At 30.1% G+C, this 18,784-nt stretch overlaps 2 protein-coding genes across 9 annotated transcripts in view; one reads left to right on the plus strand and one right to left on the minus strand.

Annotated features, from left to right (window-relative positions):
• LOC126740480 (uncharacterized) overlaps positions 1–18,784 on the plus strand; it is a 262,862-nt gene that overhangs the window by 150,191 nt on the left and 93,887 nt on the right. The gene's annotated exons all lie outside the window — the stretch shown is intronic.
• LOC126740527 (acetylcholinesterase-like) overlaps positions 1–18,784 on the minus strand; it is a 255,707-nt gene that overhangs the window by 67,294 nt on the left and 169,629 nt on the right. The window lies entirely within an intron of this gene.

Raw genomic sequence — 18,784 nt, forward strand, 5'->3', positions numbered from 1 at the left:
TGGCGTATAAACATGCAATATTCTTGTTAACTGAAATTGTTTCATGTACATTTCGTTAACTGACATAGAGAGGAAACATTAACGATGTTTAACTGCGTAGTGGTATTATTAAAAATTATGGAAATGTCGTTTGCGTAGTTTAGTTAAATGCGATTGCGTATTATCATGCATCCTATATTTCGTATATAATATTATTCTTAATACTATTTAAAATGTTCAAGTTTTATTTCAACAAGCACGAAGCTGCCAGAGCTTCTCTTCTGTATCCCTTTAGTGTAATTTTCCCTAATTGAATTTGCATATTATTAGTCTTAAACAACAAGTTTTAATATTCTAAACCAGACAATAGTATTGCACGTAATCTCAAGTAAAGCAACGCGGTTCGTGACCTAAAAAGTTATGCCAAAATAAATCCTTTCAAAACTAAATCCAAGGAAAAAGATAAATGGGCTCCCAGTAGAACACTTTATGCCACTCATGCATCCGGGTCTTAATAGTTTTATTTTTGCTTGCCTATTCTGCGTATTTATGGTTAGCCTAAAATCTGATCTGTGTCAAAATAAATGATTTATCTCCGGGCTGTTTTATAGCCAGCTGTGGTGAGGTTTTCGCACAAGGAATACGTATTATGGCTTCAAGGGAACAATCAGAACTTTAAAGCGAAACATGAGCCCCGGGAAACTTTTCCATTTTATGTACAAGAAACTTTTGAAATAGTGGCGAAGTTTTCAAAAATTTTAGTGTTTTTTTAGAAATTATCTGCATCCCATAAATGGAATGATATAGTTGTTCATTGATTTAATCTAGGAATAAATTCATATATTAAATCAGTTTCTTCATATATTTATCAGTGAATATTATTAGTTTTATTTTTAACTAGTTTTTTGATGATTAGAAATAAATATATAATAAACTTCAACCTAAAGAAAGTTAAGGATCCATTCACTTGAATTTGTGATTCATAGAAAACCTACAGCAATTGTTTAATTCATTGTTTCATAAGCTTTTTAACATTGGTCTTTCTTTAAGTAAGAGTCAAAAATAATTTGATACAATTTATCAGATAACTATAAATCATTAAAATAAATTGAAAACTAAAAAAATTCACAAAAATTAAAGCTGAAAATTAAATAATTATTTCAGGACTTATTACCTTGTTACTTATTCCTGTTACCTACAGATCTGGAGTTTGCAGATTAAAGGGTTCTTATACTGACTGTAATGTATGGTACATCGGTCAAAGCTGAACTATAATTGAAACACTTGTAAAAGAACATGCTAAATTGTTAAGAAACAACTTAAATAGATTTATTACTAACACTTCTTCTTTTTTCACTAATTACATTATTGAAGATGGACTAAGTTTCAATCTGAATAAAATACAGGTGCCTCACATTTTTTGGAAAGAGCTGGGGATGATAGCTCTGGAAATTAATAAGACAATAAAATCACCTGATTATGTTTATATCCACGAACAACCTAAATTTGAATTTAACTTTTTTAGGCGTCTAAACCTCTTTCTAATATTTAAATTCAAAAGTTTTACTTTAAAATGTAATCTTTTAAATTATATTTCATTTAATCCTTCTTCCTTAATAGAATCCAAATAGTGGGCAGTGGTGCGATTTTTGCTGCTTGACTTAATATCTATAAGATAGGTTTAATCTAAATTATTAGATAACATCATGTTCTGCGCAATTTTAATCATTATGTTTTTGATTGTGTAATAAGTTTTTTTAAAGCTCTTATATAGTCTTTAATTGTTCGATCCCTTTATTAAATCGTATACTATTTTAAATATAAATATATTTTATAGTTCGATGATGATGAGTTATCTCATCAGAATGCATCACCCTTAAAACATTGGCATTTTATTTTGTAAAGCAAAGACCTTCTTCTAAGAAAGTATCTTCCTTACTATTTTATTCTTGTTGGACCAGTATATTTTTTCTTCACATCGCCAGTCTCATAAAATCTCTACCACAACCTTTTACAGTGCTTTAGGTCGAATTAATAGATTCTGCAACGTCGCGGATATTTATACTATCCTACGTCATAATAACAGCTCGGATTTGTGTTTCACGATCGGGATGTTGCCTACTGATTACGTTACACGTAATTAAACTAATTTCTTAAAACATTCGAAGCAAACATTTTATTTATTTATTAACTCTGAAGTAATTGATGACATATTAAGAGCACGTGATAATAATAGGATTACGGCATTGGTCTTTTGAATTTTAAAGTCAATTTTTCAGTTTGTCAAGTTTTCTTACGATGCCATTGATTTAATTGGCTCCTACTTAAATAGTCGAACACAGCGCGTTAAAATAGATACTCGAATCTGATCCTTTAAAAATTCAAAAAGGGGTAGTATCTGGGATCCATTAAAGCATTGCTTGTACCATCTAAATCCAGATGAGACCCAATTGTATTTTTCTCTCTTACCTGAGCAGTTAAAAATTGCAGAGACAAAAATAAATAATTATTTGCTGGCTTTGAATCACATTTCTTCTAAACATCTTTTAACATTGAATCCATCTAAGTCAAGTGTCGTATTTTTCGGAAATAAAAATAACGTGAGAAATAATTAAAATAATATATAAATATTAAAATAGCAGATGGTAAAATTCCTGTTGTGGTTAAATGCAAAAGTTTGGGTCTGTCGATTGATACTGAGCTGCGTTTCAATCTGATATTCTTAAAAAAGCGTATTTTGCTCTAAAATCAATATATCATCACAGGCACTGTCTACACCAAGATGTTAAAAAACTATTGTGCAAGATCTTAGTGCTTTTACAGTGTATTTACTGTGATACAGTTTATGTCTGGTGTTTGGATTACAATGATAAAAACAGATTACAAAAACTCCAAAACTCTTGTATACGTCTTGTCTTTGATATTCGTAGGTGAGATCACGTGACATATAGGCTTTCAGCGCTTAGATGGCTTAATATGCAGAATCGGAGAATACTCCAATCACGTACTTTCCACTATAAAATTCTTACCCTCGTTATCTACCTTATCTTTACGATAAAATAACATTCTGAATGGACAGAAACCATTTAAATTTGAGAATAAACTATATTTATATGCCTAGACAAAGCTGAAATATTTAACTGGCTTTTTCATATAATGTTGCTTCTCAGGTTAATTCGTTTGGTCCAAGTCTTCTAATGTTATCTAGTGATAGTTTTCGTAAAAGAACTAATTGAAGACATTCATTCTAATGAGCCTTCAGTGAAATTTGGATATTTTTACATTATTGCAAAGAACATTGGATTTTGATTCAAATTATATTATTATAGAATATAAAGTGTATTTATATGTATGCATTTATTTTATTTTGCTCTTTGTGTGTGAGCCTGGCATATTTTGTTTGAAAATTATTTTTAGTAAATATATATATACAGGGTGTCCATTTAATATCGCGGTGCTCGATTGCGGCTAAACCGTGAAACAGAAAAAACCTTTAATAGTTTCTCAAAATTTGTTCTTAAAGGAAGAGTGACACTTATTTTTCATAGGCATTACGACGCTTACGATGGAAAACAGTTAATAGATATTTTATGGAATCAAATCTCTGTTCAATTCTATTTCGAACACTTTTTAGTAAGAAAAAAAGTGAATAGTTGTAATAACCATAATAAAATAATAGTAGTTAGAGACAAATAATATTAAAGTATAAAATAATGTAAAAAGTTGGCCATAATTCATTTATTCTTTGTTGTGTGACGTCAATTATAATGTTTACCTATCAATCATGTTAAGTAGATTTGTGTCAAAATGAATTACTCTCAGCGATAATGAGTAAATTATTTACGTTATCGTTGAATGCATTGGAAAGTTTTTTTTGGCTTCAAGAGTTTATTAGAAAAAAAATCCTAATAATTTCGAACATCCTGTACAAAAGCAGACTAGAACGAAAAGAGTTTTAAATGAAGAAAACCAATTGGTAATCACCATGTCGGTTGTTGCAACACTGGAATTTAGTTTGTAGAGAACGAATAAGTAAGCACTTAGAATATTGAAATGGTCCGTGAGAAAATATCCCAAGAAAAACAAATATGATCCCTATCATGCACAGCTACATCAAGGCACAAAATAAAGCAGCAGATTTTTTTTAAATGTGTGCCCTTCACTAATGAATATATGTTCCACAGAAATGATTTTGTGAAGCTCCATTGAGTTTTTATGAATAATTTTCAACAATGATGGAGCATCAATGTTTGGGGGTGCAATATTACATGATTTTGTTATTGTTCCATCTTTTTTGAAAATCGTTAACAGGAAAAGTTTTTCTGAGAATTTTCCGCACTTTCCGACTTTGTAAGGCATCAGTTGAAGGGTGCACAAGCTCACATTTGTACTGATGTCAGGACACATATCACACACCAATTTGGTAATAGATGAATTGGAAGGTTAGGTTAGCTATTCAAATTAATTTTTGTATACATATTTATTAAACTTTACACTGGATAGGCCCCACAGGATGGCCTCCTATGTCACCGGAATTAACGCTTCTGGATTTCTTCTTGAAGGGAAGTCTGTAAATCTAAGCAAGATATGGTAGAGCGCATACAAGAGTCTTTCAGACGTCTACTACGCTTCGTGCAGTTAAAAAAATTTTTGCACGCAAGGCTGATTTGTGTTTAGAGCAAAACGGCAAACATTTTCAGCAATTTTTGTGATAGAACTTATTTATAATGTTTTTAATTAATGTTGTTAATGTTTTTGATGAATCCTTGATGTAACTGAAATTATTGTGGGTAATATTAATTTTTTTTGTGGCATTTTCCAACGCACCTATTTGTAAGTAATTTTTTGTCTTAGTGTAATTTTCGGATTTTCTCCAACCGACTTGGTGAATGCCAATTTGATTTTTTCATTTAAAACTGTTTTTGTTCTAGTTTGTTTTTTGTATACTACGCTTACAGTATACTTTAATAATTCTCAAGTAAAATTAAACGTTGTAATGCCTATGAAAAGTAAGTGTCACTCTTCCTTTAAGAATACATTTTGAGAAAACGGTCAGAGATAAATGCAAACTTGTTAGTATTAAATTGAAGATAAAAGATTGCTCTATCTAAATGCGTTACTAGATATAGGGTGTTCTATTTAAAAAAATAGCGCAAAATTTAATTAAAAATATAATTATTTAAATAACGATTTTGATCACCCTGTATAAAAATAAATACATTTTGGAATTTCATAAGATAAAATGAACTTAGCCAAGGACTCTACATAGATTTTTCAAAAAGATCAAAAGATCAACTTTATTTTTTTATATGTCGCGAAAAGAAAGTACACCCTGTATCTGATTCCATTTTTTATTACAAATTCAATGATGTATCACATGTCACATTTTTTTTGTTAGTTGAAAAGAAAAATGCAAATTTTCTATTTTTTTTAGCATATTTTTTAAGTAAGCTTTGGAAACAAATGCTTTGACGTATGTAAATACCTGTTACTGAGTCTGTCACATTTTTCTTAATATCTATTCAGAGAGTGATGAAGCTAAATGAAGCATTGATTTGCATTGTACATTGTACTATTTATAAATAAAAAAATTTAACCAGTAATAGACAAATGTTTTATGATTTTTCTAACGATATGCAACAAATAATGAATACATTTTAAAAATAACGAAAAAAGCAAATAAATTAACGCATTTTATAAATTTAATTTAAAACAGGTGTTCAAACAGGTTTCCGTTATTTTCTAGACATAAGTATGATCTTCTTACAGTAGCAGTTAAAACATCACGCAATATCTCTGGTGTAATACTTTGAAAAGCGGCCGTCACACATTCTCGTAACTCCTGCTCAGTTCCAAAAGAATGTTGATAGACTCAGTTTTTAATAAATCCCCAAAGGAAGAAGTCCAAAGGGGTTAAGTCCGGGGATCGCGCTGGCCAAGACACTTCACTGGAGGTTCCAATCCACTTTTCAGGAAAACGCTGCGAAAGGTACTGTCGAACTTGCCCAGAATTATGTGCAGGAGCCCCGTCTTGTTGAAACCAGCTGCTATTGACTTGTGCCAGAGGTAAATCATCTAAGCAGTCTTCTAAATCATTTTGCAATAAATTAAGATATCGTTCTGCTGTTAATGAATAATGGTAAATATGAATATGGACCTAGTATTTTGGTTCCTAAAATTCCACACCACATATTAAACCCAAAACGTTGTTGATGTCTAGATATTTTCTTAACACGCGGATTTTGTTGGACCCAGTAATGACTATTGCGGCGGTTAAAGATACCATTATTAGTGACCATACTTTCGTCGGACCATATTATTTTTGATGGAAAATTAAACTCCTCTTCACAGGCACGTGTATACCACTCACAAAAATGCCGACGTCATTCGAAATCCCCAAGTTAAAAATTGTATTTTTCCTTTTACTTTGTAATTTTTTTTAATTTGTAATAAAAAATGGAATCAGATACAGGGTGTACTTTTTTTTCGCGCCATATAAAAAAATAAAGTTGATGGTGGTTTCTCGGAAACGAAACGTCGGATGTAAAATTTAAAAGCGCCATCACGTACTACATCAAAAGTGTCAATAGTTTTTTGATATCTTTTAAAATTAAGCCAGGAAAAAATAAAATCGATATTGGCAAATTTCCGTTTTTTCCAAATATCTCAGCAGGCCATGGAAATTTTTGAAGTTTCTCAACGGCATGTAAATACGCTTCAAAGTGCACAACTTTTTCCTAATTTAACCGAAGCTGTATCTGCAACAGGTACCGAGATCCCCATGCTTAGGATTCTTATCTTGGACACCCTGTATATATATATATATGATATAATTACATAGGATCTGCCTTTTTATATATAATATATATATTTTAATAATTTTATATATATAATATATATATATATATATATATATATATATATATATATACCTTTTTTTAACAAAAGTTATTAACAAAATATATAAAAAGGCAGATCCTATGTAATTATATCATATTTTGAAAATAAAATTCTATAAAATCATGGTTATTATTATCAAAAATATCTACAAGGAAACATGATAATTGAACTTAACCTAAATTAAGCCTATCTATGACACTGGGGCTTGAATTTACAGAGATAAATGCTAGTGAAGTCGCAATCAACACCATTTGTCAATCTGAAAAATAGCTCAAACGACTATTATACATATAGTTTGTTTGATGGCATGGGATATGGAAACGAGAATTATTTCTAGTGTTTCAGCTTGGAATTCGGAAACTGACGCTGCTGAAAAGATTATATTATAGTCACCTAAAACCAGTTTAAATAATGTGCATCACAAAACACTTTCCTGTGTTTTGTTACGTTTAATGCACACAAAACAGTGCACAAAAATCAGAAAACTTTCGATCACCTTCCAAACTCCTTACATGGCACATTGCCTTTATATCCCGATATGTCCACTGCTATCTAGGAATATGAACCCTAAACTCACAATATCTGAAAGTTATTCTGTATAGCCTCAATCCTGTCAATATGTATTTGATATAACGGAGGCCACATATGAGATGCATAGTTGAGTAATGACTTTATTAGGGAAATATAAAGAATTCGTACTGAAAACATAGATAGTTCAGCAGAATTGTGCAAAATAAATACCAACCGGACCAATCCTCTAGAAACAAGTAAATCAATGTCGGATTGAAATAATAGTATACGATCCAAAACCACCCCCAGGTTGGCAACAATATTCACCTTGTTGAGATCTGTAGAGTCTATATAATAATTAGATATTATTGGCGACGTTTTCCGTGAAAATGATATGCAATGGCATTTTCCAATACTCAGAGACATGGGCTCCATTTTGAACAGACCATACAACCAAAGTATTAATGTCAGCATGAAGTTTCTCACAGTCCTCGATATTCTCAATTTTCAAACAAATTTTTAGGTCATCAGCAAAAAATAGTACTTTACAGTGTATAAAACAGTTAGTAAGATCTAACAGATCTAAAATAATAAGTATGATCCAATATGGGACCCCTGAGGAACTTCCGACAGAACTAAAGTCTCTTAATTGTTTGTAAAAGTCTCTGAATATTTTTTTTTTATTTTAACACATTGAGTTCTACCAACCAATTAAGTGCTAACTGTTGATCTTCGGGGAACAAACACATGCTGTCTAATATCAAATTTTCCTTACAATGCCAAATGAAGGATGGTATTAATAATTTCTCAAAATATTTAGGAATTGATAATGAAACATTTATTGGTTGGTAGTGTCCAATATTATTTCGATTCCCACTCTTAAATAAATAGACTATATAGCTGGAAAGACACATTTCGGGGATTTTGTTTTTTATGGTGGACTGGTTACACAGTATGTGAAAAGGATTATATAGTGAGTACACACAGCATTTTAAAAAGAAATTACTGACGTTACCTCGACCAGAGCTTATTTTTATTGGAAAAGTCAAGATGCACTCAAACACTTCAGCAAGGCTAAATACGACTGGATTGAATTTCAGATATCTTCTATCAGCAGATATTGTTGGTAGTCAGGAATCTGTCTCTTTGTGGCAGTAGAGGTGCCAAGCATGCAAGTTCTTATTGGACCTATATAAATAAACAAATTTCCAAAACTGGAATCACTGGAAAGCTTACATCTTGAATGAAAAATACAAAATAGCAAATATGATTCATAAGATTTGTCTTTTATAAACTACCAGTGCAGAGAATCAGGAAAGATAGGATCTATGGCATTCTCAATAGTATTAGTGACAAACATTAAATCCAATAATCTATCGAGGCTATTTTGTACTATGATAAATTGTAGATGTTCAAGGAAAGTGAAGTATTCACAGATAAGAACTGCACGATATCCTCTGGGATATTGGGCAAATTGGACTCCATTCTCACAATATTACCATGTTGGTAAAGGCAGATTATACTCACCAACTCTATAAATTATTACAAGATCCTTAAAAGATCCAACATTTTCCAATTTACCAAAAAATTTTAGGTATTTATTTAATATCAACGTCCGAAAAACTTTTTAAAACAAATTTAAATCATTAATTACCTGAAAAAGAAAATTCGTTTTCTCAATCAGTTTGAAAAATACCTAACTAAAATTCAAACATTAAATTATAGCCTAATAACAAGTTTGTCCTGAAAAGCAGCCAAATACAAGTTTGAATATAATAATATCCTACAAAATCCTATAAAATCCAGGAAAGTGCCGAATTGTTTCCAAATATATCCTGTTTATAACACGTTTTATTATTCCTCTTGTACGTAAACAAATAAACATACTCTTTCCCGAGCAACAAACTCGATTTTCCATTAAAACTGATAATATATTCCTATTTAAAGCATCCCAACGTTGAAACGAAAATCTCATTTTCCTACACCCACGCTATTTTCAAATAAATTTTCTGATCTATTTCGAGAGGCAAGCAAAAAATAACATTTTGTGGGTAGATAATACAACTGTTGCTCGTTTTTTTTTTAAACCTTTTAAGGAAAAGGAAATTTTAATTATCCCAGATATTACTAAGTGGAAGGAAACTTATTAAAGGGGCTAAAAATAGCAATTTATTTAAACGGGGGAGTTGTACAAGGAAACATTTTATTTATTAGGTCACGGTATTTACTTTTTAATAAAAAATTTAATATCTTTTTCTTTTGGAAATGCCCTTAAAAAAATATGAAACTTCAACCCCGTTGAAGCAAAAATGTAATATTTTAATTAATTGGGTAAGCCAATGCACATTAATACTTCACTTTAAATTCTTTACTAATTAAATGAGACAGAAGTATATAGAATACAAGATATTTCTTTCTTGGAATTCCTTGACCGAAATAGTGGAATTCTATTTTTATTTAGAAAAAAAATCGTTGCGTGTGACTCAACCCCCATCGATGGCTTTAATAAGTTTTCGGTTAGATTTAGGTTATGATGCTTAGGTTATGATTTATAGAGGTTACGATTAGGGATGATTAATTAATATAGTAGTTCTGTCAAAAATCAAGCACTTATGGCTTTATTAACTGGGTCGATGGGGTTAGCGACTTTTATGTGGGAAAAAAAATATAGTAACAGATTTTTTCGTAGTAGCCTTACATTTAATCAATTGTTAAGAATTTTTGTGAAAATTACTTTATTTATTAATATTCAATTATTGTTTATTAATTCTAAAATAGCTCATTAGTAAAAATATTGTTTTTTTACAGCCCAATAAATAAAATAGAAATATGAAATAAATAAACCGTTGATTATTATTATTATTAGGCCTTTTAGTGTTTTTACGAAATTACGTGTTGTATTTAATGCCTCTGCTAAAGTTCCGTCTTAGTTATCTTTAAATAATTGCTTGCATCTAAACCTAAACTTCAAGCTGATATAACTAAATTACTCTTGCTTTTTAGGCTTGATTGATTTGTATTTACTTCTGATATTCGTCAGATGCTTAGGCAGATTCTTGTAAATCCTAATGATATCGATTATCACCCCATCTTGTGGTGTTTTCAACCAGGTGGTCCTGTCGACGATATGGTCTTGCTCCTAGTTCCTATTTAGAACTTTGAAAGTTTTTGAAAGCTAATGAAACATGAAATGTCAAATTATTGTAAAGCGGCTGAGTTGATCGTGTCTCATTCCAATGTTGACGACATCCATGGAGTGCGTTCTACCATTGACGAAGCTCTCAAACTGCAACAATATCTGATAAGTCTTCTAAAAAAATGTAATTAAAAATTTCATATAGATGTGTTTTAAATGCCAAGGATCCTACGAGGGTGGTCCCAGAAGTACCCGACCCAAGAAAGAAAACAAGAAAATTTTGGAAAAAATTTATTTATTTTTCAACATAATCTCCTTTCAGCTCTATACACTTTTCCCAGCGATGTTTTATAAGTTCGATACCCTTTTTATAATAAGAATTGTCTTGCGCCTCGAAATAGCCATTAACTGCAGACGTCACTTCTTCATCGTTGGAAAGTCTTTGACCACTGAGCCAGTTTTTTAAGTTTGGAAACAGAAAATAATCTGAAGGGGCTAAATCTGGCGAATAGGGTGCATGAGGTAGCAATTTAAACTTTAATTCGTTAATTTTGGCCATTGCAATAACGGATTTGTGAGCTGGTGCATTGTTTTGATGAAGCAACACTTTCTTCTTAACCAAATGCGGCCGTTTTTGCTTGATTTCTTCGCTCAAACGTTGCAATAAGTTCGCAAAATACTCGCCGTTGATAGTTTTACCTTTTTCAAGATAGTCAATGAAAATTATTCCTCGCGCATCCCAAAAAACCGACGCCATGACCTTGCCTGCAGATGAAACGGTTTTCGCCTTCTTTGGAGCCGGTTCTTCCTTTTAAGTCCATTGTTTTGATTGTTCTTTTATCTCAGGTGTGAAGTGATGGACCCATGTTTCATCCATGGTTATAAAACGACGCAAAAATTCTGCTTTTTTGCTATTAAATTTCGCTAAACACTCAATTGAAACATCTTCACGACACTGTTTTTGCTCGAGTGTGAGCAAACGCGGCACCCATCTTGCACACAGCTTTCTCATGTCAAAATTTTCAATGCGATTATGTTTTAGATTATTGTTAATATGCGATATACCGCACTTTTTGAAATGCCTACTATGTCCGCTAGCTCGCGCACTTTCAGTCGACGATCATCCAGTACCACTTTGTGAATTTTCTTTAAAATTTCTGGAGTCGTCAGCTCATTTGGTCGACCACTGCGATGCTCGTCTTGGCAGCTCGTACGGCCTCGTTTAAACTCTGCTAATCAATATTTTACTGTTGTTAACGAAGGAGCAAACTCACCCAGAGTGGAATCCAGTTCAGCTTTTATATTGATTGGGCTAAGGCCTTTCAAATAAAAGTATTGTATCACACAACGATGACCAATTTTCTCCATTTTCACAAATTCATTAAAAACGTTCACTATTGATGGCTGCCAAACAAATACTGAAAAACGTGGCGTCTTCAAACTTGAAACATATGCTTTATAGATTGTATACTTTATAATACACTGATATTTTTCAAACTACTACCGACATCTCTAGGTCAGACCGGGTACTTCTGGGACCACATTCGTAGATTAAGTCATTTTCCGACTTTATACCTACGTAATTAAAACGTATCATCTGATATTGATCTAAACAATCTTCACAAAGTATTATGGTTAGAATGAAATCCTTCTTTAGATGTTTATCAGTTTTATATTAGCTCAATGGACACTTTGTGTACCAAACGCAATATCTTTAGTAATTTAGCTTAGGATATTCAAACCATTAAAATTCCTAAGAACAGTGAAATTTTTTCTTATACATTTAATTCCTAGAATGTGCTCTTTGAAATTAAATACGAATACTGACCCACCTGCGGATGTATTACGGATCCGAGATAATTTTTTTGCTGAAATATCCATTCTGTCTACTTGTAAAATTAACCGCAAGTTGATACGGGTGAATAATAAATCTTGTGAATTATAAAAGGTTATAGTTTCGTTTTGAGTGTTCCAATGCGTTATGTTATGCCGCTTGTTATCTCTTGTAATTAAGGTTTAGTCTTCAAAGATTCGCTTCGATCAGATTTTTGCGTGTTCGTATTCAACAATAGTTCTCTTTTAAATAAAATCGTCTCCTTATCAATGGAAAACATTTGTTGCTAATAGAATTACCTTTATTCAAGAGTAGGTCTTACCTTCTCACTGGCATCATGTTTCTTCAGAAAATAATGTCACTGCTCTTGGTTCACGAGGATTTTTACCATCTCAGCTAGCTGACACTTTCATATGATGGTCTGGTTCTAAGTTCTTCATGACTTTCATAGATAATTAGTCGTTCCGCAATCTGAGGATCTTCCTGAGAAACGTTTAATTTCTCTTGAATGATAATTTTGTTGGGATCATAGTTAAACCAGATATAATTAATGCTCTGATTTCTAACTATTCTAATTTTCATAAAAATATTTGCTTACGTTGTCCAATATTTAATTAATTGTAAAACTCATATTCATGGTCGGCTAATAGGCCTAGAATTACATCAAACACTTTTTCGTCTTCGAATAAATTTGTATTGTATTGTTAAAAATAAACCTACTCCTGAACCTTTCCTAAAATTTTTTGGATTATTCCCAAATAATTGTCATTTTACTTAGCTTTTGACATATTATATTCATTTGAAATATTTCCATGCTAGAATTCGATCTGTTCAATGTATCGTCGCCAACAATTTCGGATTATTTCGTCTAAACGCATAATCAGACGTATTTTGTCAAAGTGTCTGACGATCTTAGAAAATTAGTCCCATGTCATCACAGCCTTCTATGGGCGCTTTTCTAAAGCAAAGAGTTAGTCAAGTCAAGGCTTTTTTTCACACGGGTTCTTTGCCGGTCCCTTTAATAAACTTATGTCTAGACATAGAGGTACTAGATTATCAAAGGCTTATTTATGCGTATTCGTCTCCTATGCTACAAAATTAGTACATGTGGAACTAGCTCTCAACTTATCTAGCGAGGTTTTCTTAGCAGCACTTCCTAGATTTGTTACGCGAGAAATTAGTGTAGATCTCCTTTTCATCCTTAAACGTCTTTCTTTCAAATAGGTCCAAGAAGAGCAGCAGAAAGCCGGCTCAAGAGTGTTCATTAATTTTATTCCAATTATAAGAATTTAAATACAGTCTACCTTTCTCTCCTGACATACGCATTAAATAATAATAAAACACCTTCGAGATGAAAATTAATTGTCGATAGGGTGACAAAAAGACTTTTTATTAGCTATTTTTCTAACATAATACGATTGGGAGAAAATATTTAATTTTTTTTAAGAATAATTTTGCATATTGTTAAAAAATTATTGAAAATTTCTTTTCTTTTGTCTTTTTGTAAAAATATTAAACTTATGTTTTTGAAAGCTAAGAGCAAAGCCATACAAACCACGAACTTCTATCTCAACACATTTCTTATTCGATCCGGTGCTCTCAAATACAAATACATTGTGCTAAAGTGCATTCGGAGAATAATTTTGGTTTAAAACCGCATCGCAGATTATTCAGAGATTTTCCAAGTACTTGTCAGACACTTGTAGCGCATTAGGGGAAAATCTTGTCGCGTAACGACTTTCTGTTACCACCCAGTTTGTAACTACTTAAGCGTTTTCCCTCTTGCTTAATTTTATTTCGCATTTAAGCAACAAAAACTTATTTGGTTAGATGCTAAAGCAAAAGAATTTTTGTGGGTGCTCTATATACATTTAAATTATGCTCCAATTTTTTTTTTTATTTAATGGCCTCAGAATTAAAACTTAATTGATTTATATCAACTGTAAAATTACTTTTCTTGCTAATGGGTTTGTCAGTTCCTAAATTGCATTAGCAAAATAAATACAAAAAATCGTAAAACACGGAATAAGGACGTATTTGCCTACAGCGTGTATTAAATTGCGAATTTTTTAAAGATTCTATATTTCGCGGTCTCGAATCTATTTATTTATTTGCGTAACAGAAATATCTTTACACAGAGCTAAAAAGATAATTAACTCTAATAATAAAAATATAATAATACAATTAACTATTAACCGTATTACCATAATATTACGGCCCAAAACTAACATGCATTGAGCTTAATATATTAATGAGAAAAGATGCTTCGGAGATTCCAGAATTTTTAGTGATCGAATATTAAATTGTGATAGCAAAACACCATTATTAAGCCTATATTTTGGATAGAATCCATATTACTAGCCTATAAGGCCTTTGATTGTATCGATCATCATATTATGACAATAAGTTTGCATTATGTAGGATTCAGAGGCTCTTAAAGTAACATGCGGCATTCCACAACGCGGTATTCTGGGCCCTCTTTTATTCACAATATACACGTGCCATTGTAAGTATTATCTATGCGCGGATGATAAACAACTCTACTTTTTATTTTGAGCCAATGAATTAAAAAGGCGCTGAAAATAAAATTCAAGAAGATCTAAAAGCAGCGTCTTATATCATTAAAATATATTTTCAAGATTAACCCTCTGAAATCTAGTATGCTTCTAATCAGATTTAAATGAGAATATTGACCAAATACAGATCATTGATAAATGTAAGAATTTGGAAAAATTAATTATAGATTATGCCATTCGATTTAAAAGCCAAGTATTTGGAATGTTAAATTAACATGGCGCTAAAGTCTTTTTATTTTTATAGGTAATATCTGAATGTAAACATAAAAACTCGTATATACCTTGCTAGTTTGATCTCAATATAATTATTGTGTTATCGTCTATGGTTCGATATAATATAATTCGACTGATTTTTATATTTGCAGACGAGATCATGTATCAATCAAAATTACTTACCTCAAATAAAAATTATAATAAAATTTAAGTTACTAACAGAATAATTCAAATCAGAGTAAAAAGCGTGGGGTGTGTGTGGACTTCCTTAAGGCTCATTATTGAATGCATTTATTTTAAACCTATATGGAATCAACCATTTTAATACTAACAAGAGAATATTATAATTAGGGCTGAAAAAGGTCTTCATGTCTTAGCGCCACTAGGAAGCGAATCCCAAAGTATCTTTAATTATTTATAGAGCATACGTGAGAGCCTTGATAGATTTTGGATCCATTCTATATAAGTCAGCAACAAAAACAAGACTTTTAAAAATATATATCGTTTGCAATATAAGCTATCGAGAATAATAACCGGCCTTTTAATTTTTTAATGCAAAAAGTTTATAATATTTTCTTCCGCAGCAAAAACGCTTCTTTACTTCAAACGCAAATGATCTATTTTATATGTGGGTATTATCTACATTTTATAAGATAAACAAAAATAAGTTTTTTTGGACAAAATGTAGTAAAATAATTATTAAATAAGAAACGACAAGCGCGTGAATAAATAATCGATTCACAAAAGGTAACACCTTGTCAGGAGTTTATGAATAAACACAGTAATAACTTTAACCAATGGATAAGAGCTTGAACGTTATTTTAAAAATGTATTGTTCCTTATATCCTGTATATGATTTGAATACTTTGTACATTAGAATAGTTTGACAATGAATACATCTGAATACTTTGATAATGATGTTACAGTCTTCTACTTCCACCAACAATCTAAAAAGACTTAAAAAACAGCTTTATGCCTCAGGACTATTAAATATTATTTTTTCCTAGGAATGGGCTTATCCCGTCCACTTAAGTTATACACACTTTTCAATATTAACTTCTGAGCATTAAATTCAGTTTATAATTCCTAAAATTGAATTCATATTCTTGAATCTCTTAACTAGTTAAAAAAACTGTGAATATAGTATATATTTCATTAGTAACTAACTATTTTATATGCTTATATGTCAGTTACTTTATATATTTACTAATATAAACATAAAAGCAATTTTGCGCTTTTATGTTTATGATTTTGTCAATTTGTAAATTGCATTTACAAAATAAGTCAAAATTTTGTTAGAAATACATGAAATCAAAACAATGAAAGTGTGTATAAAATTGTGAAAATTTAAAAATTTACCTGTTTCACTATATACAAAAAGTCATTTATAATCTAAATATTTTTAAAAATCTCTAAAAACTATATTTCTAAGAAAAAATCTTAATCTCAGCTGCCTGGAAGAGGATTAAAATAAATAGAACCCAACAGCGATTATTTATATTTATTATATACAATTTAATAGAGCAAACCGCGATCTCTCTCTTCCATAAAATATTATTATAATTATATAAACAATACTCATAGTCTTACATTACATCTTTTAATTTAATTCTCATTGTCATCATCATTGAAATTGTAACGTATTATCAAACAATGTTATTTTAAATTGGAAAACTTTCTTCATTTTAACTACTTCATTGCAGCTACTAGAAGTTTCGAAGTTCATTATTACTTTTCCGGAATTAATCTTTAAATTAGAATAGGATCTATATATATATATATATATATTGTAGTATTTGTACGTTTTACGTTAAGCTCATATTCATATAATAGAATAACTAAAAAATAATTATTATTTGCTAGCCACAGGTATTATATTATATATAGGCTTTTATTTGTATGTGAAATATCCGACAATTTTAATGGAACGGTTCAATATATAAATTATTTCCCAGGATATTATAGGCGTGGGTATAGAAACTGACATTAAAGTTGTTGCCCGACAGATAAAACATACTCATATCGGATTTTTAATTTAAAATGCTCTATTAAAAATCTCTTTAATCATAATATTTTGACTGATATTTTAAAATAAAAACAAAAACAAAGAAGCTCAGGTAAATTGTGATTTTTTAAGTTATATTACTATGCGTTGTATATGTTTGAATTAGTTTAATATATTTAACATATTTCAATATATTTTGAAACCTCACATATTTTTTTCAATGTTTTTTTAAAGCAGATGATCTATTTTGTATGTCGATATTGTCTGGTAATTTCACTTTTTTATATATTAATATTAATAACAATAATTACTTTATTCCACAAGTTATAGGAAAATAATGTTTAAAAATTAAAAGACAAGCGCCTGAATAAATAACTGACCCACAAAAGGTAAAACCTTGTCAGGAGCTTATAAGCAAACAGAGTAATAATTTAAGTTTATCCAATCCATAATAATTTTAACGCCGTTTTAAAAATGTATATTTCATATCCGTAATTTGATTTGAACACTTTGTAAAGTCATGAAGATTATCTCGTAGAGATAAAAAAAATCATGCAACAGCCCTTTACTTCGACCAAAAATGTAGATAAACTTTATTTGTAAACCAATTAATGTTGATATTTTGTTGTTGAAAACTAGTGTTTTGCTTAAGATAACTTTGAACTTTATTATTATATTCATGAGCTTTTAATGTTATTACACTAATTTCCTTTTTCGATTTTGTAATTTTTAAATTAATATCAATTAAAAACTTATCTGTGAATAATGTTTTTTAGAAAAGTGTGAGTCGCGTCCATTTAAGTTATGCATATTTTTAAATATTTTAATATTTAAAGTTTTAGTACCCCTTCCTAAGTATATTTAATGTTAAGTGATTTATTTATTATTAATCCTATTTTATGCGTTTGCTGTTAACTTCTTTATTATTATTTGGAAATTGCTTTGGGTATGTCCAAAAATTAATTTATAATTCCCAAAATTTATTTGCATTTAAAAATAATTTTTTTTTAAGTGTCAATTGTGTATATTTAAGTTATGTATAAATTCAAATATTTTAATTTTTTTTTTATTACCAGAATAATTGTGTAAATCGCATTTTAATTAATTAAATATTAAAGTTAGAATAATTATTTAGATTATGAAATTTTATACATTTGCTCTTATATCTTATAATTACTTTGGCTTTGTCTAAAATATAATTTCTTAAATTTAAAATTAATGAAAATTAAGTAAAAAATTTAGGTGTATCCATTTAAATTATGCACGTTTTTATACTAATTTAGTAGGGAATTTTTCCAAATGTTTACCATTTTAGCTGTTTTTTTTGTAAATAATTATACTCAATTTCACTTTTAAATACGTTTATGAAAATATCTCTTGATGTACTAAAATAATAAAGTGCATTCGAAAAAAAGGGTTTAATATGTATGAAAAACGAATATTTTATTTTCACAAGCGCTTTTAATTCCCAAAATGGAAAACCCGACGGTTTTTTTCATTTTAAAAGTTTTTAAACAAGAGCATAATAAATCTACGCGCTCACCGAATTCGTTTTAGCTAAATTTTGACGTTTTATTTCGAATTAATGGCTAACGACCTTTTAATTTTCACCTTCGTTTTGACCCGAATAT

Source organism: Anthonomus grandis, chromosome 1 (genome assembly GCF_022605725.1).
Source record: "Anthonomus grandis grandis chromosome 1, icAntGran1.3, whole genome shotgun sequence".
NCBI lineage: Eukaryota > Metazoa > Arthropoda > Insecta > Coleoptera > Curculionidae > Anthonomus > Anthonomus grandis.